Raw genomic sequence first — 23,725 nt, 5'->3', positions numbered from 1 at the left:
AATGCTAACTGAACAAGCAGAATAATCTAGCCACAAAGGTGAAATGGCGTTAGGGCAAGGAGATATGTGCATAAGCCTGCCTCTGCTCAATCTTCACTTCAAATACTGTTATCTCCTTCAGGACTCAGTAAGCAAGTGATACGTACAAAAGTTATTCAAGTACTCCCTAGCTGCTGCAGTAACCTTAACACACCTACTTTCATCTGAAATTAAATAGTCCCATCAATCTTCAAAGCATGGCCACAAGCCCATCTCAAATGTATCACTTTCTCACTTTCTTTCCAATAATGCAGTTGGTAGAGTAATGCCCTTCTGATCTGGTGACTATACATTCCTTTAAGATTATTTCAAGGAAGCTTTTCTAGGAATAGTCAGCAAATGTATGCTCATTTTTATGTAAAGGAATTGTTAGGTTTCAAGTGTGAGGTACTCAGTTCTTTCAGTTACCCATTTTCCTCAATCTAGCTCTTACCCCACTGTTAGGGTGACCAGACAGCAAGTGTGAAAAATCAGGACAGGGGGTGGGGGGTAATAGGAGCCTATATAAGAAAAAGACACAAAAATCGGGACTGTCCCTATAAAATCGGGACATCTGGTCACCCTACCCACTGTAGAAGTTTTTAGTTAACTGCACACCCAGTACAGTGGATGCTGCAAGGTTTAGCCCCCGTACTACCTGGCTCAACGTCTCACCGTGGGCAACTGGCAGTGCTACGTGTTAATGTGACCGTGTTTGCCATCTAGTACTGAGAGTGGTGGTTGTCATTGGGAAAAGAGTACCAGCAGAGCAAAGGAAGAGAGACATTTTCATAGATAATAAGGCCAAAAAGGACCATTGTGATCATCTTGCGCAGAGGTGGGCAAACTACGGCCCATGGGACCGTCCTGCCCGGCCCCCGAGCTCCTGGCCTGGGAGGCTAGCCCCAGCCTCTCCCCCGCTGTCCCCCATCCCCCGCAGCCTCAGCTCGTTTGCTCCGCCACCAGCGCAATGCTCTGGGCTGTGAGCTCCTGGGGCAGCGCAGCTGCAGAGCCCAGCCTGACCCGGTCTCTGTGCTGCGCGGTGGTGGCAGCGGCGTGGCCCGGCTCCAGCCAGGCGGCGCGGCTGTAGCGACGCCAGCCACCGGTGCCCCAGGCAGCATGGTAAGGGGGCAGCGAGCAGGGGGGGTTGGATAGAGGGCAGGGGAGTTCGTGGTGGTGGTCGGGGGCAGGAGTGTAGATAGGGGTCAGGGCGGTAACAGAGGGTTGAATGGGGGTAGGGGTCCTGGGGGGGCAGTCAGGGAGGGGGGTTGGATGGGACGGCAGGGGGCAGGGGTTCCGGGGGCGGTCAGGGGACAGGGAACAGGGGGTGTTGGATGGGGCAGGAGTCCCGGGGGGCAGATAGGAGGTGGGGGCCACAACCCCCTCCCCTAACCAGTCCTCCACACAATTTACGAAATCTGATGTGGCCCGCAGGCCAAAAAGTTTGCCTGCCCCTGATCTAGCGTGATTTACTGCATAATACAGGCCATAGTATTTCCCTGAATTAATTCCTGTTTGAACTACAGCCCATATTGTAGGGGGGGGAAATCCAATCTTGATTTTACCATTTCCAGTGGTGGAGAAACCACCACAAACCTTGGAGACAATGAGGAGACAAAAAGTGTGTAGCAGGAGGAGATGAAAGGGGAGAAAAAACACAAAATTATTTCATCAAGATAGAATCCCTGGTTAGAGATGAAGTACATCTAGAAAACTTTATTCTGGCATCAGGAAGAGTCAGAGGTGATAAGGGAAGGCTGACTCAGATGACCTACAGAAAAGAAAAAAGCATACAGAGCCTTTAAAGATCTAATACCTACGTTTCATCACTAGCGGGGAAAACTACTATTGATGACCTTTCTATATAAAAATCTGTTTCGTTCACTATAAGGCAACACACATTATCATTTTAATGATTCGGAGAGTCACAATATCCTGAAGTTAGCAGAATGCACTATTGCTTATAGTAGGGCCCTTCATTTTTGGTTTTTATTTTATTTAAAATTACCCAGGAAATTATCAGTATTTATTACTACAACAAAAACAGGTGAAAATCAGTGCAAAACATATTAGTAATTTTTCTGGATAAATATCGGGGTTTATTTTGGTGGATGGAAGGACAAGAGAAAAGTATTCAGTATATTAATGCTTTGATTAACAGAAATCAATGTGGTTTGCTACAGAACTAAAACAGAACTCAAAACACAATTTCTCCTCTGAGTTTAAGGAAACAATGTACAGTATCTCTAATCCCCAAATAAAACTTTTAATTTGAATAAGCAGTTTACTGTTGTAGATTTAGTACTATTAGCCTATAAATATTTACATTTAATAATTGGGCCACACCATTTGCAGCACATACATTCAACTTCATCCTTTTCTCCTCTTTGTTTTTTTTTTAAACTTTCAAATACTTCCTTGTGTTCTGAAATGTATTATGATACTGATTTTCATTTTCTTCCCATTTTAATGCGTCAGATCTTTAAACCATTATCTGCTAACAGCTTGAATGGGTACATGGTGGGCATGAGATTCATCAGTACATTCAGATGTGCAGGCACTTCAGAGCTTGCGTGCGTGTCTGTTTGTTTATTGCGTGTATCTTGTAGACTAACACAGAGCCTTAGTTCCACAGGCCTCTTTGCATATACACACAGACTAATGTATTATTGTAATACATATATCACATGCAATGTGTTGTATTTTCCTAATAAAAGAAGTTTATTTTTATATATTTGAATGATACAAAAGTAGGGTGAAAATCTGAAGAAAAAAAAAAGAATATTTTTTGTAAAACCCGGGATTTTTTCGGTAAAAATCAGTTTAAACTGAAAACGAAGGGGCTTACCAGTGCCAGACTAGTCCAGTGATGAAAAGGAGTGATAGCGAGGGAGGGTGTGCTTGGGGATGAACGGGCTAGTGAGAACCTAGGCACCCCAGCTCCCATACAAGTGCCTTTGATAAAGGAGTTTGTCCATAGCCACCTCAAGGAGGCAGCAACTTTTGGACACATCCTGTAACTTGGGTTATTTTTTAAATAGACCTGAATTGAGTTTTCCTCTCCTTAAACAACTAAAACCAATATGTTTTCCAGCCTAGTTCTTTTTTTCTTTGTTCGACATTTCAAAGGATAAAGACAACTTGATCTGGCACAAACTAGAGAAGTGACAAGATTGAACACCGCAGATCCCAATGTGAGAGGACCCTCCAGGTTGAAGAGCAATTGCCCCAAACAATCTACTTGGATCTCTTAGTAAGCTTAGTATAAACTATTGTATTTTTTGTGCATCAGCGTTTGCTTATGTTTTTTATGCTTGCTCTACTCTGAGAAATATTTACTTTTCTTTGTTCATAAACATTTTATTCACAGATACTGGTGTCAAACAAAGTTGCATTGCTTTATCTCCTGTTTGGTGTTGCCACTGACTTCATTACGAGGAAGTGTAGACGGATTCAACACAGGCATCCATGGCTTAACAAAAGTACATAAAAACAAAAGAAGTTTTGCTAGTAAGTTTATAAGCATGTGATCGCTTGAAAGAGCTGTGAAGTAGCTTGTAGCTAAGGGTAATAACAATAGCCTCTGAAGAAAAAGCAAAGTGCAGAGGAGGCCTGGCTTGCTGGGGAACTCAGTGTAGACAGGGAACTGTGCAGCCTGGAAAAACTCAAGTGAGGAAGGTCTCTGTGCAAGAGAGGTAACAGTTAGGGATCTGGGAACCTATAGTGGCTGCCCTTGCTAAACCATGGAAGGGGTACAAGGCACAGTTGCCTTCAACTGTGACATCTACTACAAGCAATTACAGGGAAGGACCAGGAACTGAAAAAATTCCAAGAAGGAAGCAATTCAGAAAGATATAACAGTCATCAGCAGTACTAAGGATAATAAAAGTTTCTATTTCAAAAGGGCTTAGATTTTAAGAGCATATGGAAAGTCCAGTGAAATTAGTGGCATAAATTCTATTTCACTAATGCTATCCATTCAATACTCACTATTCTGTCTGCAAGGATGAGCATGCATTACAGAGGGCACCTGCCAGCAATCTACCAAAACAAACTGATATACTGGGCCAGTGACACAGAGCCGAGGCAAGTCTCACAGCTTCCCACAGGAACACTGAAGGTCTCAGACAGTTCTACCAGAATTAGGGTGACCAGATGTCCCGATTTTATAGGGACAGTCCCGATTTTTGTGTCTTTTTCTTATATAGGCTCCTATTACCCCCCACCCCCTGTCCTGATTTTTCACACTTGCTGTCTGGTCACCCTAACCAGAATGCATACTAACACCTGAAATGCCACATCTTTACTGACAACCTCTAGCATATTAGGGATTATAGTGGGGTGGACACCCGCTCCTGCCTGGGAAGGGTTAAAGCCCGCCCTGTGGGGGGGCTGGGGGAAAAGCTACGTTGGCTGATTGGGAAAGTAGCCACAGCTGGGCCACACCCTAATCAGGCCTCAGCTGGCCCTATATAAAAAGGCTGTGAGCTAGAGGCCAACCAGCACCTCTCTGCATTCAGAGAGAGAAGGGCCTGGCTACAAGGAACTAGAGCAGAGTACCTGACTGGAGCAAGGCTGGGGAAAGATAGAGGAGCTGGGACGCTCCAGCCTAGAAAGCCCCGGGCTGTGGCCTAGTATTAGGCCAAGGGGTACTGGGGATTGCAGAGGACAACCCAGGTGTAGACCAAGGCAGCAGGTCCAAACCCTCCTTGCCAGTGATGAGTAGGCTGATACTGCAGTCTGCCCCGGGTGTGGGGCTAGATGATGACTGGCAGTAGCCTTACACTGAGGTGAGATGGGGTTAGTGGGTGGGGGTTCCCCTGGGAGGGGAGACCCAGTGTGTGTGGGTACTGCCAGGGGGCAGCACCCAGAGCAAGGGGTACCGGGGTCCTAGGAGGGACATGGGAGCCAGTAGAGGACAAGGCAGATCACCAGCCTGCAGAGGGTGCTCCAGGCTGGATTGAGCTGATTCCCTGGAGTAACCAGCAGGAGGCGCTGCAGGGGTGAGTCTGACCTCTTACAGGGATTAATTCATGTTTATTAAGGGCTTTGAAAATCTAAACCCCCTTTTCCAAGAGGTGGTAACAACCATAAATTGCACTGGCATGTTCTTCCAAACGATCACACAGGCCTGTTTTAAAAATGATGTCCAAGTAGAAACCAAGTTTGCCCTCCAGCACTAAACTATGGCTTTCAAAGAACCCAACAAACTGTTAGTCTGTTTGTGTGTTTTACTCCAGTGGCAGTTCTTACTTGGGAGTTTCTGAAAGCAAGATTAGAATCTGAAAGCAAACAGTATTAAAAAACTAAAATTAACATGCTAATTTCAAACTGTCTCAATTGCAGAGAAAGGAGGATGGTTATGTCAGAAGATGACTTTTTAATGCAAATATTTGCAATAAATACATTGATAAATCTCTTTCCACAGGTTCATCCCAGAAAAGCAGCTTGTGTTATACGACAAGGAAAGTCTCCAGAAAACCTTAAAAACAGAACAAGAAACAGGATTTACCCAAGTTAGTTTTACTATTGGTGACTAATCATGAGGACAAACCCAATGATTTATGGTCACTAACTGGACATGGAGTATCTTAACTATTTTTTTTTTAGGGGCTAGATCAGCAAAGGAGACTTAGATTGAGCATTTTAACACTTAACTTTTAGGTGCCCTACTGCCTAGTGAGACTTACAACCCTGAGTTAAGTGCCCAGGCTTCCTATACAATGCATAGGGGAAGTTAGGTGCCTAAGAATAGAGCCACAAAAACCACTGAGCTGAGCAGGAAGTGCCCTAAGACCTAACCCTCAAAAACAAACACATGGAGATATACCTATCTCATAGAGCTGGAAGGGACCTTGAAAGGTCATTGAGTACAGCCCCCTGCCTTCACTAGCAGGACCAAGTACTGATTTTTTGCCTCCAATCCCTAAGTGGCCCCCTCAAGGATTGAACTCCCAACCCTGGATTTAGCAGGCCAATGCTCAAACCACTGAGCTATTGCTCCCCCATCTACAAAAGGTCGTAGATGCCTAAGTTTGGGAGTCAGAAACATGAACCCTCTCCTGAAGTTAGATGTCTAGCCCTTTCTCACAAAAAGGAGTTGGTAGTATCTTTATAACCTTTAGGCCAGTATTTAGGGTTCTCAACAAAGATGTGGAAGACCCATGTTCAGTTCCATTCTCTGCCTGAGTGTGGAGCAGAGACTTGAACTTGGATCTCCCCACTCAGGAGAATGCTGTAACCACTGGGCTATAGGTGCATGCTGGGCAGCTCTCTCAGGCTCTCCTGTTGAAACTGTTCCTGTGTATAAATATGCATTGGAGCACTTTGCTCTCTTCTCCTAGGTTAGCATGCTAACCACTGGACTAAAGAGGGAATGCAACACCATTTTTTCCTCGTGGTGTTTTGTGCAGCACCCATTCTGGTAGGCAGTTCCTGACACCACCTGTTAGATAGGCTAGGCAAGGCAACATCTTGTTTGAGGATCTTAGTTGTGAGCTAGGCACCTAGACAGAGGCAGCTGTGTGCATGCCCAGCTACAGATTTAAGCACTAGGGACTTTAGGCACCTACAGAGATAGATGGCAGCTGACTGAGGTGGCTAAATGGCAGTGAGGCATCTAAATCCCTTTATGGGTCTAGCCCCAGCTCGTTTCTCATCCCAGAGCAAAACATTAACTCCTATTATTAATGCTTTTTAAATTATCTGAGCACTCCTCACTCTTGCCCATACACTGAAAGATTTATGTAATGCTGCACTTTATTTCAACATATTATGGCAACTATCTAGTAGTCTATCACTTTCACCACGGAACAAGTTTGAAAAGATTGTTTACACAGACTGGCAAGTGTTCAACTAGTCCTGCTCATTATTCCCCTTGCTATTGTTTGAGATATGTTTAGATAAAAGGTATTATTCAATCATCCAGTTTCACCTCCTCACCATTCTGTTTGTGAAGCCAGTTTGCTGCTTTGGAAATTAATGCAACGTTACAAATTTAGCATTGCTACTTCACTGGAGAAACAAATAGGAAAAGGAGATGGGCAGTAACAAGACGTTGCTTAAACACAACTGATAGTCTATACAGCAAGTAAAATGATTAACATTGGTACAGCAAGGTGTGATTTACCACCATGGGTTTGAAATTTTTCCTCAGTATAGAAGTCTTTAAGTAAGAAAAGATTTAGAACACATTTAAGTCCAACATGGACTGAGAAATTTTTTTTTTTTTTTTTTTACCAATTCACCAACCAATATAAATGAGAAGATAATAGAAATGGAAATGTTTCATTTCTATGTTGGTCATCAAGGAATGTCACAAAGGAAAATTAGAATAAGTCAACAGTGGTTCAAACAACTACAAAGATATTTTTACCATCTTGAGTAAAACCTTGAAACAAAGTTGATCCTTACAACAAGACTACCCTTTTAAGACCTTATTTTAGGCCATGTATTTAAATTGGTTAAATGAATAAATTTTCTGTCTTTTATAACCTTTTGACAGGCTAGCAATTTATTCTTTTACCATGTATTAAAGTTAAAAGGCTTTTATGATGCTTCTGTACATAATTTGGTTTGGCACATTTTAGTAACTACTTATATGCATAACACAATGAAGTGTTAACCTCACTTAGTTGGCATTACTTAATGTCCATATGCCCTGAACCTTTTCTTAAATGCAGTAACTCTCCCTGTTGTTTACTATTTGGAGTAAAACCCCTTTCTTATATATTCTTCCTTCAATAGACAACTTCCTATTTGAATAATTAAGGCAAGACGAGATCAGTGTAGATATCCTCTTTTTAACGATACCCACACACTGTGGTGTCTCCACAACCAATCTATTACCTGCCATTCAACAAGGCATTGGTTGTCTCAACAGCTTACAGAATAAAAATGGTAATTATACTTAATATACTGGATGCATTGTTCTAAGGACAAAGACTGAGCATATTCAGAAAGTACTGAATGGCCTATGAAAGCATTTGTTAACTGGTGTGCAGAAGTTGAGCTAACATATGTCCAAAAGATCTTGCTGAAAACAGCAAAAGTCCAAGGATTCAGACAATTCTATGGTCTTATGCTCATCTAACAGTAGGAAACAAACCCTGACAATCATCAATAAGTTCCCCTGAAATTATGTTTAAAATTGTTTAATTGCTAGTATTGCTTGTTTTAACTGAGTCCCAGGCCTGGTCAACGCTTACAATTTACATTGGCATTGCTACATCTGCTAGAAGTATGAGCTAATAGCTGGAAGCTGAAGCTAGACAAATTCTGACTGGAAATAAGGTGTCAATTTTGAACAGAGAGGGTAATTAACCATTGGAACAATTTACCAAGGTTGTGATGGATTCTCCATCTCTGGAAATTTTTAAATCAAGATGGGATGTTTTTCTAAAAGATATACTCTAGGAATTATTTTGGGGAAGTTCTCTCACGTGTGTTATACTAGGTCAGACTAAATGATCACAATGGTCGGTTCTGGCCTTTGAATCTAGGAATAGCTAAATGTGGTTCGGAGAAGTGGTATTACTATAACAGCAGAACTACTCCTTCTATCTGCCTATGCGGCATCTACATGAGGGGGCTACGCCAGTGTAGTTAGGCTGACATAACCACACTGACATGGCCTTTAATGTAGATATGGCCTTAATGACGCTTTCGGTAATGGTGCTGAAAATTGTTTTGTCCTACCATGCTTTGTCCTTTCCAACTAAACCATTGTCAGAATAGATTGAGGATATGACTACTCTGCAATTAAAAACCCACGGCTGGCCCGGACCAGCAGATTCGGATTCACGGGGCTGAGGCCAAGGGACTGTTTAATTGCAAAGTAGACGTTCCAGCTGGAGCCTGGGCTCTAGGACCCTGCAAGGTGGGATGGACCTAGAGCCCAGGCCCAAGCTCAAAGGTCTACACAGCAATTAAACAGCACTGTAATCCGAGCCAGCAACAGGAGTCTAATTCAATGCAGACATACCCAGAGGAACCCACTGCTGAAATCTGTTGCCAGTGACTAGTGTTTCCTAGAGTAGAAGAGGCATCATAGAGAAATTCTCTGTCAAGAGTAGTATCAGCTACCACCTCAAGAGATCATGCTGACTCTCCCCCATCTTCTCCCTTAGAGATCTATACAATCAAAACTGGGATGGATTTTACAAAAAAGACAATGGAAATATGCCAGTATGTTGGAAATACCATGACCCAGGTTTTACAGAGGGAGACTAGTATGTTGCTTCTATATTGCCTTTCATCCAAGGATTTGCAAACATCAAAGTCAGACGACACAGCTGTGAGAAGATTACTGAGCATCTAGAAGCTCTAATCATGAACTAGGACCCCATTTTGCTAGGTAATGGACTATACCAAGTCAAGTTCTTCATTATTGCACAAGTTTTCCAGCTTCTTGATTTAAAAAAAAAAAAATGAAAATTGGGCTAGCTCGATTAAATAGTCAAATACATTTGTGACTGGCTCTACAGTAAAACAGAAACCCCAAAATACTTGGAAAAACAAAAGATGTCCTTCCACCTGCATCTGTTAAATTTTTTAAATGTATAAAATTCCAAGAGTAAATTGGAGTAAGTAAACTAATAAGATGAACATATTCGGGGTAAATATCGGGTTAGTAAAACCACTGTCCGGTAGCCTGAATTTATAATACTACCAGCATGATCATATAGTACTTTATAAACAATTAATTATCTTCACACTAACACTGTGCAGTAGACAAACATTGTCTCCATTTAAAGATGTGGAAAGGGGCACAGAAGTTGTGACTAACTCACCGTCACACATCTTCAGAGCTTGATCTAACTGCTATTGAAGTCAATAGGAGTCTTTCAATGACTGTAGTGAGAGCTAGACCAAGCTGTAGTCCATGCCATTAGCTGTTGATGGTTAATCCCAACATGTTTTGAAAAAGGAGCGATCCTGTCCAAACTCAGGGCAAAGCGGGGGAGGCTCTACATCCTATCAGTTAAAACACTTCAAAAGATGATGCCTTTACCTAGTATGCACATGGCTTCAGAGATAGTATTAAGATTCATGAGCTTCCAGTCTTGCATTTACCCTACTAGATCACAATGCCTCTCTGGTTAAACTGTTGACACGTACTTAATTCTGCATGTATTTCAATTGTCCAGAACATCTAACCTAAGCGAGAATGAAAAGTGACCTCCAGCTTCAATGTCCTTGTAAATGTCACCAAACAGCAGAAGTAATGGAGTATTTGCCCAGCCTGCTTCCTTATGAATTCCTCCTTCAGTTCCCCTTCATGCACTTCTCACAAAGAAACCTGCCTTTTCGGCCTCTCATCTGAAGTGCTGGTTGTTTAAAGAATGACTAATCAGCTGGTCCTTGAATGAGGGACATACAGCTTGCCTACCAAAAATAACTCATTCTGGCTTCAGAAAAAAAATTGCCACAACCTTATAGTCTCATCAAATAACTAGGATTCCCTTGGTCTAAAAGACATTACAAGAGACTAGTAGTCAAATGGTCTGGGAACTGCAGGCAGAGCTTGGGTGCAGTATCAGAAAGTCTTTGTCCCATCCCACCAGCTGAAATGGTCTGCACAGGCAAGCATGTTGCCTTTGTTAAGTAGGACAGAAGCAGATACTGGAATCTCCATACAAAGGACCAGTTTCTCGATATCGGCCTCATTTATCCTTTGTAACTTAACACAATAGGGATTCCAAGATTCAGGGTATGTCTACACTACGAAATTAGTTCGAATTTATAGAAGCCGGTTTTATAGAAATCGGTTGTATACAGCCGATTGTGTGTGTCCCCACATAAAATGCTCTAAGTGCTCTAGTCGGCGGACCGCGTCCACAGTACCGAGGCTAGCGTCGACTTCCGGAGCATTGCACTATGGGTAGCTATCCCACAGTTCCCGCAGTCTCCGCCGCCCATTGGAATTCTGGGTTGAGATCCCAATGCCCGGATGATGCAAAACAGTGTCGCGGGAGGTTCTGGGTACATATTATAATTAATTAATGGAGATATCCCATCTCCTAGAACTGGAAGGGACCTTGAAAGGTCATCAAGTCCAGCCCCCTGCCTTCACTAGCAGGACCAAGTACTGATTTTGCCCCAGATCCCCAAGTGGCCCCCTCAAGGATTGAACTTACAACCCTAGGTTTAGGAGGCTAATACTCAAACCACTGCGCTATCCCTCCCCCATGTCGTCAGGCCCCTCCCCCTCCGTCACAGCAACGGCAGACAATAGATTCGTGCCTTTTTACCTGGGTTACCTGTGCAGACAACATACCACGGCAAGCATGGAGCCCGCTCAGCTCAGCTGAGCTCACCGTCACCATATGTCCTCTGGGTGCCGGCAGACGTGGGACTGCATTGCTACACAGCAGCAGCTAACTGCCTTTTGGTGGTAGACGGTGCAGTAGACTGGTAGCCTTCATCGGCGATCTGGGTGCTGGCAGCCGTGGGGCTGCATTGCACCAGCCCCTTGCCTTTTGGCAGTAGATGGTGTATTACGACTGGTAACCTACCTATTACAAGTTGGATCATCGCACATTAGCAGAATCTTCCCTGAGCAGCAGATTGTGCAATAGGCCTGAAGGCCATCGTAATACACTAACTGCCAAGTGCCCAGTATTTGCTGCCAAGCACCCAGAAAGACGCCGAGGGCTATCAGTCACGCTGCACCGTCGTCTTAAGATGTAAAAAATAGATTTGTTCTATATTCATTTGCTTCCCCTTCCTCCGTGAAATCAACGGCCTGCTAAACCCAGGGTTTTCAGTTTAATCTTTGGGGGGACCATTCTGTGTGACAGTTGTTTGTGTTTCTCCCTGATGCACAGCCACCTTTCTTGATTTTAATTCCCTGTACCTGTACGCCATGTCGTCACTTGGCCCGCCCTCCCTCCTTCCCCTCGTCCGTCAGATACTAGTTTTGCGCCTTTTTTCTGACCAGGCGCCATAGCTAGCACTGGGATCATGGAGCCCGCTCAGATCACCGCGGCAATTATGAGCACTATGAACACCACGCGCATTGTCCTGGAGTATATGCAGAGCCAGGACATGCCAAGGCGAAACCCGGACCAGCCGAGGAGGCGATTGCAGCGCGGCGAAGAGAGTGATGAGGAAATTGACATGGACATAGACCTCTCACAAGGCACAGGCCCCAGCAATGTGGAAATCATGGTGTCACTGGGGCAGGTTCATGCCGTGGAACGCCGATTCTGGGCCCGGGAAACAAGCACAGACTGGTGGGACCGCATCGTGCTGCAGGTGTGGGACGATTCCCAGTGGCTGCGAAACTTTCGCATGCGTAAGGGCACTTTCATGGAACTTTGTGACTTGCTTTCCCCTGCCCTGAAACGCCAGGATACCAAGATGAGAGCAGCCCTCACAGTTGAGAAGCGAGTGGCGATAGCCCTGTGGAAGCTTGCAACGCCAGACAGCTACCGGTCAGTCGGGAATCAATTTGGAGTGGGCAAATCTACGGAGGGGGCTGCTGTGATCCAATTTGCCAGGGCAATGAAAGACCTGGTGATATCAAGGGTAGTGACTCTGGGAAACGTGCAGGCAATAGTGGATGGTTTTGCTGAAATGGGATTCCCAAACTGTGGTGGGGCCATAGACGGAACCCATATCCCTATCTTGGCACCGGAGCACCAAGCCACCGACTACGTAAACCGCAAGGGTACTTTTCAATGCTGCTGCAAGCCCTGGTGGATCACAAGGGACGTTTCACCAACATCAACGTGGGATGGCCGGGAAAGGTACATGATGCTCGCGTCTTCAGGAACTCTGGTCTGTTTCGAAAGCTGGAGGAAGGGACTTTCTTCCCGGACCAGAAAGTAACCGTTGGGGATGTTGAAATGCCTATCGTGATCCTTGGGGACCCAGCCTACCCCTTAATGCCATGGCTCATGAAGCCGTACACAGGCAGCCTGGACAGGAGTCAGGACCTGTTCAACTACAGGCTGAGCAAGTGCCGAATGGTGGTGGAATGTGCATTTGGACGTTTAAAAGCGCGCTGGCGCAGCTTACTGACTCGCTCAGACCTCAGCGAAAAGAATATCCCCATTGTTATTGCTGCTTGCTGTGCGCTCCACAATATCTGTGAGAGTAAGGGGGAGACATTTATGGCGGGGTGGGAGGTTGAGGCAACTTGCCTGGCCGCTGATTACGCGCAGCCAGACACCAGGGCGGTTAGAGGAGCGCAGCAGGGCGCGGTGCGCATCAGAGAAGCTTTGAAAACGAGTTTTGTGACTGGCCAGGCTACTGTGAAACTTCTGTTTGTTTCTCCTTGATGAACCCTCCAAACCCCCCCGCCCCCCGCCCCGGTTCACTCTACTTCCCTGTAAACCAACCACCCCACCCTCCCCTCCCCAATTCGAGCACCGCTTGCAGAGGCAATAAAGTCATTGTTTTTTCACATTCATGCATTCTTTATTAATTCCTCACAGAAGTAGGGGGATAATTGCCAAGGTAGCCTGGGATGGGTGGGGGAGGAGGGATGGAAAAGGACACAGTGCATTTTAAAACTTTAACTCTTATTGAAGGCCAGCCTTCTGATGCTTGGGCGATCATCTGGGGTGGAGTGACTGGGTGGCCGGAGGCCCCCCCCACCGTGTTCTTGGGCGTCTGGGTGAGGAGGCTATGGAACTTGGGGAGGAGGGCTGTTGGTTAAACAGGGGCTGTAGCGGCGGTCTCTGCTCCTGCTGCCTTTCCTGCAGCTCAACCATATGCTCGAGCATATCAGTTTGATGCTCCAGCAGACGGAGCATTGACTCTTGCCGTCTGTCTGCAAGCTGACGCCACCTATCGTCTTCAGCCCGCCACTTGCTCTTTTCAGCCCGCCATTCAGCCCGCCACCTCTCCTCTCGTTCATATTGTGCTTTTCTCATGTCCGACATTGACTGCCTCCACGCATTCTGCTGTGCTCTATCAGCGTGGGAGGACATCTGCAGCTCCGTGAACATATCGTCCCGCGTCCTCCGTTTTCTCTTTCTAATGTTCACTAGCCTCTGCGAAGGAGAAACATTTGCAGCTGGTGGAGGAGAAGGGAGAGGTGGTTAAAAAAGACACATTTTAGAGAACAATGGGTACACTCTTTCATTACAAGGTCGCATTTTTCCTCTGCCTGCCGGTTTGGTATGAGAGATCACTCATGCAGTGCCCCAGGCAACATATTTCGGCTTGCAGGCAGCCATGGTAGGCCACAGTCTTTTGGCTTTTTTAACCTTCTTAACATGCGGGAAAGGTTTCAAACAGCAGCGCATTTCCCATATCAAGGATGAATTGGGTTGGCCATTGAAAATGGGTTTTCAATGTAAAAGGAGGGGCTGCGGTTTCCCGGTTAACATGCAGCACAAACCCAAGTAAACCACACCCCCCACACGATTCTCTGGGATGATCACTTCACCCCTCCCCCCACCCCGTGGTTAACAGCGGGGAACATTTCTGTTCAGAAGAGCAGGAACGGGCACCTCTGAATGTCCCCTTAATAAAATCACCCCATTTCAACCAGGTGACCGTGAAACATATCACTCTCCTGAGGATAACAAAGAGAGATAAGGAATGGATATTGTCTGCATGCCAGCAAACACCGGGACCATACGCTGCCATGCTTTGTTATGCAATGATTCCAGACTACGTGCTACTGGCCTGGAGTACACGAAGGAGAGCTTTCTGGAGATGTCCCTGGAGGATTTCCGCTCCGTCCCCATACACGTTAACAGACTTTTCCAGTAGATGTACTGGCCGCGATTGCCAGGGCAAATTAATCATTAAACACGCTTGCTTTTAAACCATGTGTAATGTTTACAAATATTTACAAAGGTACACTCACCAGAGGTCTCCTGTATGCCCTGAGGGTCTTGGGTGAGTTCGGGGGTTACTGGTTCCAGGTCCAGGGTCACAAACATATCCTGGCTGTTGGGGAAACCGGTTTCTCCGCTTCCTTGCTGCTGTGAGCTACCTACAGTACCTCCATCCTCATCTTCCTCGTTCCCCGAACCGTCTTCCCTGTGTGTTTCTCCATTGACGGAGTCATAGCACACGGTTGGGGTAGTGGTGGCTGCACCCCCTAGAATGGCATGCAGCTCCGCGTAGAAGCGGCAAGTTTGCGGCTCTGCCCCGGACCTTCCGTTTGCTTCTCTGGCTTTGTGGTAAGCTTGCCGTAGCTCCTTAATTTTCACGCGGCACTGCTGTGTGTCCCTGTTATGGCCTCGGTCCTTCATGGCCTTGGAGACCTTTTCTAATACTTTGCCATTTCTTTTACTGCTACGGAGTTCAGCTAGCACTGCTTCATCTCCCCATATGGCGAGCAGATCCCGTACCTCCCGTTCGATCCATGCTGGAGCTCTTTTGCGATCCTGGGACTCCATCACGGTTACCTGTGCTGATGAGCTCTGCGTGGTCACCTGTGCTCTCCACGCTGAGCAAACAGGAAATGAAATTCAAACGTTCGTGGGTCTTTTCCTGTCTACCTGGTCAGTGCATCTGAGTTGAGAGTGCTGTCCAGAGCGGTCACAATGAAGCACTGTGGGCTAGCTCCCGGAGGCCAATAACCTCGAATTCCGTCCACACTACCCCAATTCCGACCCGCAAAGGCCGATTTTATCGCTAATCCCCTCGTCGAAGGTGGTGTAAAGAAACCGGTTTAAAGGACCCTTTAAGTCGAAAGAAAGGGCTTCGTCGTGTGGACGTGTCCAGGCTTAATTCGATTTAAAGCTGCTAAAGTCGATCTAAACCCGTAGTGTAGACCAGGCCTCAGATAACACAAAGCAGGCATCCCTTCCCACAAGAAAGGTAAAAGCCACAGCATGTTCAAATCCTATCACAATGCAGTCAGCTCTCAACTTCTATTTGACTTCATGGCATTTTAATTTTATTTAACATTTGCCAGAGAAACAAGAGAGAGTTGCTATTTTTGTAATGCAGCATTTTATTCCGAATTACAAGCTAGTAATAATTTCATAGAATGACAAGTGACAAAGCCATGACAAGCTATCAAGGTTGTAGGTTTGGGGCTTTTTTTGGAAAGCATTTATATGCTCATGAATATTGTAAGATTATTTTTTAAAGCTTAAATTCAATCAGCACCACAAAATAGAAAAACTTTGAAATGTATACTTAAAGGCACAGTATAGTATTCTAACTGATAATGCTAAACTAGTGACACCAAAAAGACCACCAAAAAACAATGATACTATGGTAGCCAAATAAGAGCCATGATCACAGATGTGTCTCAAAAGTGGGTTCAGTTTACATCTATAGTACTCTGCAAGCGTAACTTCAGGCCACACCTATTTGACCCAAAGCTCCTTTCAAAGATTTCCCATCATGGCTAATACCAGTTCAGCTACACTGGCGTTAGCAACGTTGATAGCCCTGGCGTAGACAGGCCACCAGCATATTAACGGCCGTATCATCTAACTCCGCTCTAGTGGGCATAGTGCTTCAAATACCAGCAGCAGCCTGTTTACGCTAGGGTTCCGGCATGTGCACAAAGACTAAAAGTTCTCTCTCCCCACTCCAAAGTACTTTTAAATTTTACAGCTGATCACAGCAAGAGCAAGCACCCTGATAAGAGTTGAAAGCACACTGAAGACATTTGCGTGGGGGGACATTGCCAACAAGTCTAATGAGATATCAAGAGATGACAAGCAAACCGGAGTAGCCACAATGAAAATGTGCTAGTGCATTTTAAATTACTAATGGGGCTCAAGCTTACTAAATGCATGTAGGCATAAGAATCTATTACATGTACTTAGGAGTGCAAGTATACAGAATCAAAAATTAGATATGGAGGAGACCTACTAAGTCAACTTGCTCATTCACCTGACAATACAGAATTGCTCTCTACAAATACATTCTCAAAATGTTTTATCCAGTCCACTTAAAATGACTCACGCAATAAGGTAGCTGACTTACAAATATATGCAACTAATAAATTTCAGGGATGCCCAGAACATTCCAAACCAGCCCTATGTGCAGTGTTAGATTTAAAACACCATCAGGGAAGAAGAAAAAAAATCAACCAACTTTTCCTTCAGTATTTATACCCATTTGACTCTATATACTTTGAGCCATTTTAATCTAAAAACAAACATATTGTTCATGTTAACAGGAGGTTACTGAAATCAGACCTCAATCCCCTTAATCACAAGGCAGATAAGAAGCAAACATTCCTTTACATCTAAAATATGATTAGTAATTGCACTCAAGAAACCCTATTTCAGCCATTATTTTTAACCAACATAAAACCTAGAAGTCTAATACAAGAATACAATTAAATGTCGTATTGCTGCTTAGACCTTTTCAAAAGCAGTTCTAACAGAACTACTCTTCCTCTGTGCCCTTTTAAAAACCCTGGAATCATTCAGAGAGCTCATTTTCTCCGGCACTTCGACGTCACAAGCATTGGATCAAAACGCCACTTGTACAGAAGGAGAAGGATATAATGTCCTCTACCACACACAAGATGAGATCCGGATTATTATGGTTGTACCTAACATCATCTATATACTGAAGGGCATATAGTGCATGTCCTCAACACTAACAGAATTGCTTTGTGTTTAAATTGTCTCAATCTTAATATTAACATGATTTTGAGAATGGATATCCATGTGCCTCACTGCCTGAAGTGGAGAGGTTAAGAACCTCTGAAATCTCCCTATTATTAAAGGGCAAAGGGCTGGACTGGACTTCACTCCCTCCTGAGTCAATTAGCACAGCTTTCTTAGACACATGGATAGGAAGGCCCTGAAGTATGGCAGTAAAAGCACTTCAGTGGAGCCCAAGACAGAGGGAAGGGTAGCTAGTTTAGCAGAGAAACAAGAAACTGGGAGGATCTAGGGAGAAGCCTGAAGGGAAGTTATGTTAAGCACAAACTGCAAGAAAGCAGCACAAGGCGGCTTGGAGATCTGAAGTGGCAAAGGAAAACAGAGGCCTGTCTGAAGGGGCAGACCTAGCTATTTTATACAGGGTCCCCAGGCAGAGCAGAGGGTGGGCCTGGGTTCCCCTACCAGCCTCTGAGGCATGCAAGCCCAATGTAAGGAATATTGAGCCAAAAGACAGGCTCAGGAATAGCCCAAGATGGGAGCAAAAGGCTCTCTTGTATTGGGGTGTTTTGTGAACTTTCAGTTGGACCCTTCTGCTACCACATCAGGACACTGAACTTTGCAACTTGGCTGAAGGGCTGGGCAACAGAAGACCCATTGAGAGATGGACTGCCTAAAAAAGATGCCGGAGACAAGGACAAGTCACAGCATTGCACCCTGCCACAACTGGGCGCGTCAGGTGGTGAGTCCACTATGTTACAGTGCAATTATAGTACAAAGTGATATTTCAAAATCCTGATCCGTTTTCCAAGGTGTGCTTTTTTTTGGGGGGGGGGGGGGGGGTTAATCTAAACAAACATAGCTGAGAGTTGTCAATTTGGATTCACTTCTTCGTAGTAAGTGGTGAATTTGTTTTTATATATTTGTTTTATATCTAGAGGTCAAGATAGGTTCTTAATAATTTACAGTATTTGAAACAGTCGGTACGTAGAAGAAAACCTAGAAGTCTAAACTTTTTTGCCTCTTATAATCTGAAAATAGCTGACCACCCCCAGACTTTTTTCCACCTTCCAGACTAGAGTTACCATCAGTACACTACTAATCACGAGAAAATACGGTTTCTAATGGAAACATGCTCCACAATAATAACAGCAGTATTACAGGTTAGAGGAGAAAGGGATAAGTGAAAGCTTACAAGCAAAACATTTTAATGCAACAGAGCACAGTAAACAGATTTTGTTTTCAATTATTTAATTTATTCCTACCTTCCACTACAGCATGATGCACATCCCCTTACATAACCCGACTGTCAGTCTCCTCTTCCTGCAGATTCTAAGCAAAAATAAAACATATTTTAATTACTGACATAGTGTTTCATAGTAACTATAGTTAGGTGAGTACCTGATAGTAGTAACTGTTTCAGATATGTATGGACATAAAACAGGGAAATTCTTCAGGCTAACTACCCAAATTTCCCCAATCAGTTCCAACACATCTCTCAGTCAGATCGCATTCTGGTTTGTGCTATACCCTCAATGTAATTTACATGGCAGGCCCTAGAATACCTAAGAATGTCTTGAACATTCTTCTCCATAGCGCCTCAAGCTTGAAAATGAAATGCATGAGAAAAATGTGTTTGAAAAAAAAAAATGATCCTTAAAAAATGGCTCCCCAGTCATAATATCTCTAAGGCCTTGGCTACAGAAAAGAGTAATAAGAATCTTGTCTACATGAGGGAAATTGACCAGAATAGCTACTGCAGAATAAACTATTCCATAATATCTCCTTGTGTAGACACTTCTGGAATAAAAGTCCAGAATAATAGTGACTTTTATTCTAAAACAGGATGTCCACATAGGGAGCTATTCTGGAACAGTAATTCAAGTCAATTTCCCCTGAGCAGATAAGGCCTAAAAAAAGTTAATACTGTCTCAAATTAGATCATTATGGCAGGTTATCCACTATTTGTCAAAGAATCCATACTATTAAAAAAAAAAAAGTTTTACCAGTTTAATTTAAACCCAAGTGACAAACTAAACCAAAGAAAGCTATTCTTATACCAGAGTAAGAGCCTTCACATGGAGGTTTCTACGACTGTGTCAATTACTGGTTTAGATTGGGGGGGGGGGGGGGGGGAGAGAGAGAGAACCAAAACTTTCCCATGTAGGCAAAGCCAAGGAGAGAAAGTGACAAGCTGACTTGTTCTAATTATAACCCTTTGACATGGAAAACAAAACATTAACAAATTGAAACCCTACAATCGGCAGCATCTCTAGCTATTGTTCTTTTCTACCCAATCTTTTGATCGCACGCGGGGGAGGTGGGGTCCCCCACATTTTTAGCATTTTCTGTTAGGGAAAAAAATTTAACTGCTGCTCCCCTTACTAAGCTACACACGCAGAAAAATGTCTCCATCCAAACAACACTAATAGCAAAGCTCTGACCTTTATTCTTCCCTGTGAATTCAATTGTGTGTTAACTTCAAAGCAGGAGTATTTCAGTGCTAATGCTATTAAGACAGACGATAAGAAAAACACTCAACAAGGCATATTTTAAAAATATCTATATCCTCGCACCCCCGTCTCAGAAAGGACTCTTTTCTTGCTGCTCCTTCACCATGTCCTACTACTACCTAGAAAACTGTAGGGGTTGCTATCGCGCTTGGTATATTTCCTTTTTGCCTCCCAAACTCACCTTTGGATCAAAAGTAAATGCAAGATGAGGACATGGTTCTTTATTGCAAAAAAAGGCAGCAAGCAGCTGCCCAAGTCACTGCTGGAGAGAATGGTAGTCACAAACCCTGTGCCTTTCCCCTAGAGCTTAGACAATACTCTTGTAACTCCCACGAAAACTCACTAGGGGGAAAAAAAAGATGTTCTATTATCACACATTAGTTAACACATGGTAAAAGACTAATGAACACAGGGCAGTTTGTAGTTTTTTCCCTCCCCACACATTAGCAGGCTGATGCAAACTTCAGGAGGGAGCCTCAGGTTCATCTCAACTTGCTAACTCATGTTAAGACCACGTGTGGCAAAAGTGAAAAGGGAAGAAATGCATCAGATCATTCATGACCTTGTTTTACACTAATCTAGGGACTTCCCCTTTCTGCCAGAACCTACTTGCAAGGTTTGTGATTCCCCTTCAGGCTGCTAACTTCTGGTGCCTAAAGAACCACCCTCAAAAGCAGATCCAAGGCTGTGTTAAGAGTTTATCTTCTCTGACTAGGCTACAACAATGGTTGTTTCAAAATGAAAGGATGGGAATAAAAGTGAATCCTCCTTTCTCTGTCTCTGTATTTTATCTTTTAGAGAAAAAATAATCACATACGCATAGAAAGCTATGCTACTTGCATACACAATGCTGGGCATTAACTGCTCTACTTACCTCAGGGGTCGGCAACCTTTCAGGTGATGTGCCGAGCCTTCATTTATTCACTCTAATTTAAGGTTTCACGTGCCAGTAATACATTTTAACGCTTTTAGAAGGTTTCTTTCTATAAGTCTATAATATATAACTAAACTATTGTATGTAAAGTAAATAAGGTTTTTAAAATGTTTAAGAAGCTTCATTTAAAATTAAATTAAAATGCAGAACCTCCCGGACCGGTGTCCAGGACCTGGGCAGTGTGAGTGCCACTGAAAATCAGCTCACATGCTGCCTTCAGCACGCGTACCATAGGTTGCCTACCCCTGACTTACCTTTTAGAAAGTGAAATGTAACTGCAAGCTAGGACCAAACTTTGATGGTGGAATTTGATTTTATCTGTGTCACTCATTTCCAATAAAAATATTTTAAGATAAAGAAAATGCGTACACAAAACACGCATAGGAGGGAATGTGAGGAACATGGGGCTCACAGGTAAAAGTCACAGAACAAATGTATCCTTTTATCTGTTCCAAATAAACCCACAAGCATATCACGAGAGAGGGATCAGACAAGGGGGGAAAAAAAACAGCCCACCCCTTCAGAGCCATGTGAGAATTAACCTGAATACTTCACTGGTTTACAAGCTTATCCCCGCCACCCACTTGGTTGCAAATAAAGATGAGGATAGAAGTGGAAGAGAAAAAAACAAACACGCCACATTAAAAAAAAAAACCTTTTCGGCCTTTTTTTTTTAATTTATTTCCTTTTGCAAGATAAAGGGATCCTCTTCCCATGTACCTACTGCCATACCCGCACAGACAGACAGCATGACAGCCCAGGCCATGCTATTCCTGATGCAATTAGCTCGCTCTGCCCTACTGGTACCGGCTAGGGAAGGGAAGCTGCAGCTAAACATGCCAAATGGGGACCCCGGCTCCCAGACAGAACATGGAGGAGTGATCACCTAGCAGGAGCATGGAAGAGAGATGACACTGAGCACCAGGAAGAGGTGGTGGTGCGGGGGAGTTTATACCAGACCTGAGGAGCGGGTCACCCCCCAGACACACACAGCAAGGAGCAGGGGGGTGATGCTGAAAGCAGGGAGAGGGTGGCAATGGGGAGTGGAAGGGGAATAGGGATCATTGGCTATGGAAGTGGTGTGTGGGGGGGGGGATTATCCCCAGGCAGAGGATTAATACAAAGCGGGGGATAGGGAAGGAGGAAGGTGGGTCAATATCACACAAGATGGAGCAGGACGTTAGCAGGGGAGGGGGGCAGTGCCAGGCAGCCGGGAGGGCATTGCTAAGCGGGGCGGGGCAGTGCCAGGCAGCGGGGAGGGGTGTGGGGGGCAGTGCCAGGCGGTGGGGGGGGCAGTGCCAGGCAGGCAGAAGATGCGAGCTGACTAACCAGCCGCAGGGAAGGGATGGGGATGATGGGGGTCGCAGGGGAGGGTGGTTAGAGGCAGGGCTGGGTGCTGGGGGGTTACCCCCCGGGGGCTGGGGATACACCCGCAAGGGGGGGGGGCGAGGCAGGCAATGCCTGTGGGGGGACAGACGGGGGGGCCGCTACTGGAGGATAAGGCGGGGGGGTGGCCCGGCTCGCTTCCTCTCACCTGCCATGGCAGCCCCGGGGTGGCTGGAAATGGCGCTGGGGGGCTCCGGCTCCGCGCTCTCGGCGGCGGCGACTGCGGAGGCAGCAACAGCAGCGGCGGGGTCGGCCCGGGCACGCGGGAGGGGAGGGGCGGCCCCACGCGCGGCTCCGCCCCCCGCAAGATGGCGACCACGTTCACCCCCCCCCCCCATGTCCTGGGCCCTCCGCGGAGCGGGGGTTGTCGCTCTGCTGCCCCCTCTTTCGCCTCCCATTTCCCCTGGTCCCATGCGTGCGCCGCCCCCCTTCACCCCAATCCTCCCCGTGCCTCCCATTGCTCCCCCTCCCTTCCCAGCCCATGACCCCCTTCCCCCCAGTCTGCTTCCCCGTCTGCTCCCCCCAAAGGGCTCTTCCGTCCCCCTCTGTCCCCCCCGCCTCCTCCCCCCCCATTCTGCCTCTCTCCACCTTTGTCCCTTCTGCTGCTCCACTGGACACTGCTCCCACCTACTCTTCTCCATCCCTAACCCCTGCTCCCCTTCCCTCTCTGCCCCATTCCTCCTCCCTCCCTCCCTCCCCTGCTATCCTTCCCCCTCATTCCTCTTCTGCTCCCCAGTCTGTTTCCCCCCACTCCTTCTGTCCCTTCCACCTCTCAGTCTTCCCCTGCTCCCACCCCTGCTTCCCCAGCCAGCTCCTGCCCTGGGTGCATTATAGCTTGGACTGTCACTGCCCTGGTTTTGTTGCATCAGTCACATCCCCTGTGCAGAGGTCTGAGTGCTGGGAGAAAGGTGCAAGCCCCTGGCCAGGGTGTTTGATGAAACATTTCTCTGTGTGCAATAAACAAAGGGATGTTTTGTGGGAAGTTCACATACACACTGTAGGGGACATTGCATGATGCATGTACGCACCTTTTAGGGACATTTTGGAAGATAACATCCCAAAAGGAGTGTGAGTAAGGGTGATACTCGCACCTTTTGAGCCATTTTGTGGGGCACACCTATCCACACCCCTTAGGGAATGTTTTGTCTTGTCATTTTTATAACAGGTTTCGCAGGGTTTGTTTGCATGGTTGTAAACTGTACAAGGAACTCAGACCGTTTGCTTTTCCTCCACCTATGATATCTCTATTTAGATTCCTTCTGTCTCCCTGTCACTGGTAGAGTTGAGACTCATGGTTTCTACCCTCCTGTGGAACATAATCAACCCTTTTC

At 45.4% G+C, this 23,725-nt stretch overlaps 1 protein-coding gene across 4 annotated transcripts in view; it reads right to left on the bottom strand.

Annotated features, from left to right (window-relative positions):
• Window positions 1-23,725, bottom strand: part of SLC23A2 (solute carrier family 23 member 2) — a 129,781-nt gene that overhangs the window by 93,831 nt on the left and 12,225 nt on the right. For 2 of the 4 annotated variants that reach the window (XM_065584452.1, XM_065584451.1), the window contains exon 2: window positions 18,827-18,893. The gene's annotated coding sequence lies outside the window, so the exon portion shown is untranslated. Of the gene's footprint in view, window positions 1-18,826; window positions 18,894-20,255; window positions 20,417-22,542; window positions 22,696-23,725 lie in introns of those variants that run through there. The other 2 variants (XM_065584453.1, XM_065584450.1) reach the window with 2 other exon arrangements.

The sequence above is a fragment of the Chrysemys picta genome, chromosome 2 (genome assembly GCF_011386835.1).
Source record: "Chrysemys picta bellii isolate R12L10 chromosome 2, ASM1138683v2, whole genome shotgun sequence".
In the NCBI taxonomy this organism is placed as follows: Eukaryota; Metazoa; Chordata; order Testudines; family Emydidae; genus Chrysemys; species Chrysemys picta.
The sequence above is the reverse complement of the archived record's forward strand: the minus strand, read 5'-3'. Positions and strand labels throughout refer to the sequence as shown.